Raw genomic sequence first — 5,658 nt, forward strand, 5'->3', positions numbered from 1 at the left:
TATCAAGATGCCAGCCGAACCCATCTTCGTGAAGTCAAAATATTGGAAGAGGTGCTTAAGCCCAAGGACGAGGCCATCACCACTCTTGAGAGCAAAGTAAAGCAGCTGGAGCTTGAAAACTCCAAAAATCTGGAAAGGTATAAGAGGACGACGCTCTGATGTTTCTACAACTTCTGGAAACACAATCAGGGAGCCGACTTCAGCTATCTTTCAGAAGACATCAGAGCTGCTGAGCTGGTTCGCTGCACTGCTCAACTGGTCGAAGAGGAGGCAAGAGCAAGGATTCCTGCTTCCCCAAGCTTGGCCGGTGCTGAAGAAGAAGGGGTCGTTGAGGACGCGCCCAATCAGAATGTTGATAAAGACCCTCCTGCTCCCAACGCCTCTTAAGCTTTTCTATTATTGTTTTTCTTTTGATTACATGACCCACGGGTCGTGATGTAAAGACAATATTTTCATTTTAAACTTTGCTGCACGGGCAGTAAATCTTTTTCTTTAACTTGAACAGTTACATCCAAGCAGTGATGCTTGCGGTGTAAAAGATTGCATGATGCTATAACATTTTCGTTTATTATAACATTTGTCCGTATGACCGAACTTAGCATAGTACTTTGGCTTGATTTGACAAAATATAAATTTTGAAAAATACTCTAAGTACCTTAGCATGCTTTCACTCATTTTGTTCATGTGTTTACACACCTCACGGTATGCTTTGCTATCGATGTGCCTTATATGCCCCCCAAGTGATCGAGGAGCTTTAGGTCCTTGGTCACTTGCCTTGACCACGACCTGTTCGAACATTTCTGCTCGGGTGAAAAAATAATACTTGTAATACAGCAAAAGAACACACGTAATGAACAAATACTTGTAAATATAAATTCACAAAGGTTGGCAAGAATGACTGGCTGCGCACAGTCCCTTATAATCTCGTATTAAAAATGGACTAAACATGTCTTTACGAGCGATTCTGAAATAGAATCTTACATATACAAGCGATTAGCCATACATCATGGCTAACCCTCTTTGCTAAACTTGTAAAAATAAAAACTAATACAAGCCAGTCCTTTAAAAAGAACTGTTCACTGATAATACTTGCGCAGGTGTTCTCCATTCCAATAACGTGGAACGAGATCTCCGTTTAAGCGTGCAAGTTTGTAGGTGCCCGGATGAAGGACTTCTTCAATCTGGTAAGGTCCTTCCCAATTAGGTCCGAGCACTCCAGCAGTAGGGTCGCGGGTATTTAAGAAAACTCGTCGAAGCACCAAGTCTCCGACGTTGAATTTTCTTTCTTTAACTTTGGAGTTAAAGTACCGGGCGAATTTTTGTTAGTATGCAGCAACTCGGAGTTGGGCCTTCTCCCGTATTTCGTCAATCGAGTCTAGGGATTCCATCATTAGTTGGCTGTTCTGGTCTTGGTCATATGTTAGGCGTCGATGTGAGGGGGGATCTAATTCGACAGGCAACATTGCCTCATATCCATAGGCTAAGGAAAATGGGGTATGTCCTGTCGTTGTTCGGTGAGAAGTTTTATACGACCAGAGGACTTCAGGCAGTTTCTCTGGCCACGCTCCTTTAGCTTCTTCAAGCCTTTTCTTCAGGGTATCTTTAAGGGTTTTATTCACGGCTTCGACCTGCCCATTCTCCTGGGGGTGTGCAACTGAAGAAAAGCTTTTAATGACTCCATGTCTTTCGCAGAAATCGGTGAATAAGTCGCTGTCGAATTTGGTTCCATTGTCTGAAACTATCTTTCTAGGCAAACCATATCTACAAACAATGTTTTTGATAACGAAGTCAAGGACTTTCTTGGTCGTGATGGTAGCGAGCGGTTCAGCTTTGGCCCATTTGGTGAAGTAATCGACTGCTACGACTGCGTACTTTACTCCGCCTTTCCCTGTAGGTAGGGATCCAATCAAATCTATCCCCCATACTGCAAAAGGCCACGGACTTTGCATCTGTTTCAATTTGTTTGGAGCTACTCGCGGAATCTTGGAGAATCTTTGACATTTATCGCATCTTCGTACAAACTCCATCGAATCCTCGTTCATAGTTGGCCAGAAGTAGCCTTGCCTCAGAATCTTCTTTGCAAAACTCTGCCCCCCAGCGTGATCCCCGCAGAAGCCTTCATGCACCTCTTTCATGAGTTCCTTAGCTTTTTCTGGTGTAACGCATCTGAGTAGTGGCAAGGAATATCCTCTTCAGTGCATAACACCATCGAACAGTATGTACCTAGCGGCTCGCCTTTGTAGAGTTCTGGCTTTGTTTCTATCTGTTGGTAGCGTACCATTTGTCAGATACTCCAAATAAGGTGCCATCCATGTATCTTCCATTCGAATCTCCATACTGGATTTGACCGCTTGTATGCTTGGCTTACTTAGTCTTTCTATTGGCACAATGTTCAAAGTGTCAGCATCCTTCGTGCTCGCGAGTTTGGCTAAGGCATCTGCGTTTGCATTCTGATCTCGCGGAATTGGCTGGAGGGTGTATTTAGTGAACTGGGCTAGCAGGTCTTTTGTTTTATTTAAGTAGGCCACCATTTTTAAGCCTCGCGCTTGATATTCTCCTAGGACTTGATTCACCACCAGCTGTGAATCACTGTAGATATCAAGCATCTTTATGTTCATATCTTTCGCCATTCTCAACCCAGCGAGGAGTGCTTCGTATTCCGCTTCATTATTTGACGCGGTGAAGTCGAACCTGATGGCGCAGTGAAATCGATGCCCTTCCGGCGTTATCAATATCACTCCCGCTCCAGCGTGGGATTCGTTGGATGACCCATCCGTGAATAACTTCCACGAAGGAGCTTTGTCTTGAGGCTCAGGCGCTTTAGGCTGTTCGCACTGTTCGCTGTCTGGGAGTTCGGTAAATTCTGCAATAAGGTCGGCCAAGACTTGTCCCTTGACTGCTGCTCGCGGTGAATAAGTTATATCAAACTGCCCTAATTCAACTGCCCATTTTAATAATCACCCAGCCGCCTCTTGTTTTTGGAGGACTTGCCGAAGGGGCTGGTCAGTTAGAACTGTAATAGGATGGGCTTGAAAGTAGGGGCGCAACTTTCTAGAGGCCAGGATTAAGCAATTTGCTAACCTCTCGATTGGTGGATATCTCAATTCTGCCCCGATCAGTCTCTTGCTAACATAGTAGACTGCTTTCTGTACGCCTTCCTCCTCTCGCACTAGTACCGCGCTAGCAGCAACTTCAGTAATTGCCAGGTAAACAAACAATGTTTCTCCTTCGATTGGCTTTGATAAGATGGGAGGTTGTGCCATATGGGCTTTCTAGGCTTGGAACGCTTGTTCGCAGTCTATTGTCCATTCAAACTTCTTATTTCCTCTAAGTAGGTTGAAAAAAGAGACGCACTTGTCTGTTGATTTTGAAATAAATCTGCTTAGGGCTGCGATTCTCCCAGTTAAACTTTGTACATCTTTGATCCTTTCTGGCGATTTCATGTCGATTAGGGCTTTTATCTTGTCGGGGTTGGACTCGATTCCTCTTGAATTTACAATAAACTCCAAAAACTTCCCTGATCCAACTCCGAAGGAACATTTGAGGGGATTTAACTTCATCTGGTATTTTTTTAATACATCAAAGCACTCTTGTAAATCCCTCACATGTCCTTCTGCCTTCTTAGACTTTACCAGCATGTCGTTCACGTATACCTCCATGTTTACTCCGATTTTCTCCATAAACATGTGGTTGACTAGCCATTGGTAAGTCACACCTGCGTTTTTCAGTCTGAAGGGCATTACTTTGTAACAGTATAAGCCCGTATCGGTCCGAAAGCTGGTGTGATCCTCGTCAGGGGGATGCATGCTAATTTGGTTGTAGCCTGAATATGCATCCATGAATGAGAGGATCTCGTGCCCTGCAGTTGCATCGACCAGCTGGTCGATCCTTGGGAGTGGGAAGCAGTCTTTTGGGCAGGCTTTATTGAGGTCTGTAAAATCCACGTAGGTCCGCCACTTGCCGTTAGGCTTGGGAACCAGCACTGGATTGGAGACCCACGATGGATAAAATGCCACCCTGATGAACCCATTCTCCTTTAGTCTTTCGACTTCTTCTTTTAAGGCTCTCGATCTATCTTTATCGAGCAGCCTTCTCTTTTGTTGCACGAGTGGAATGGTCTTGTCTATATTCAAGACATGGCTGATAACTGCAGGATCTATCCCAGCCATGTCTTTATCCGACCAGGTGAAAACCTCCTGGTTCTTTCGCAAAAATTCCACCAGTGCGTGCTTCGTGGTAGGCTCTAAGTTTTTCCCAACCTTTACGACTCTGGTCAGGTCTTCTTTGTTGAGTTGGACCTCCTCCAGGTCCTCGACGGGTCCAACGTTTTCTTCAAAATCCACAAAGCGAGGATCTAAGTCTCTATCCTCACTTTGGGCAACACCCTATTTGGTGACTTCATCACCGGATTGGGCTTGTGTATCTACTGTCATCTGCAACCTATCTCAGGTAGTGCTCTTCGACGTTCCATTCTTTGCCTTTGTGATTGAGGCGTTGTAGCACTCCCTGGCTTCCCTCTGGTTCCCCAACACGCATCCTACCCCCGCGTCTGTTGGGAACTTCATGGCCAAAGGCCACATAGAGATGACAGCCCGTAGATCAACCAATATAGGCCTGCCAATAACGGCATTGTACGCCGAAGGACAATCGACCACTACAAAAGTGGCGAGTAATGTCCTTGTTGCAGGCACTGTACCCGTCGTCACTGGTAGTTTGATCAATCCGGTGGGGGCGAGTCCTTCTCCAGAGAAGCCGTATATCGTTTGGTTGCAGGGCTCCAAGTCCTTAACGGACAATTTCATGCGTTCTAGTGTTGATTTATACAGGATATTCACTGAACTTTCTGTATCGACCAGTACCCTCTTCACCATCATGTTGGCCATCTGGATGTCCACGACCAGCGGATCGGAATGTGGGAACTGGACGTGTTGGGCATCGACATCAGAGAAGGTTATCTCACCTTCCTCTGACCGAGCCTTTTTTGGTGCACGGTCCTCCACAGTCATTATCTCGATGTCCTGGTCGTGGCGTAGAGTCCGAGCATATCGTTCCCTGGCCTTTCCACTATTTCCCGCGAGGTGCGGGCCTCCACAGATGGTTAAGAGTGTGCCAGTCACGGGGGCAGGCTGTAAGGGTGGCGAGCGTTGGCGCGTGGGCGCCTGCTCGTTGTTACTCGGAGCTTCTCGTTGGGAATTTCCCGAGGCCCGTACGTATCTTCTCAAGTGTCCTTGTCTAATAAGGAACTCGATTTCGTCTTTTAACTAGTTGCATTCATTGGTGTCATGTCCGTAGTCGTTATGATAATGACAGAACTTGGTAGTGTCTCTTTTTGAAATATCTTTCCGAATGGGGCCAGGTTTTTTATAAGGCACACTAGAACTTGTGGCCTGATAAACCTCTCCCCGAGACTCGACGAGGGCAGTGTATTTAGTGAACTGAGGTTCATAATGATTACCCTTGGCTCGTTTATTGTCGGAGGTGGAAGGCTCGTTATACGGCCGTTTTCCACCATTCTTGCCATTGCCATTTCCTTTGCCGTTGCTATTAGGTTTGGAACCATTGGCGGCTTTGGCGGGTTCGGAAGCCTTCTTGTCCTTGCTTGAAGGCTTTCCATCGTCAGCAATGGCTTCTTCGAGCTTGATGTAGCGATCAGCCCGG

Source organism: Humulus lupulus, chromosome 5, assembly GCF_963169125.1.
Source record: "Humulus lupulus chromosome 5, drHumLupu1.1, whole genome shotgun sequence".
NCBI lineage: Eukaryota > Viridiplantae > Streptophyta > Magnoliopsida > Rosales > Cannabaceae > Humulus > Humulus lupulus.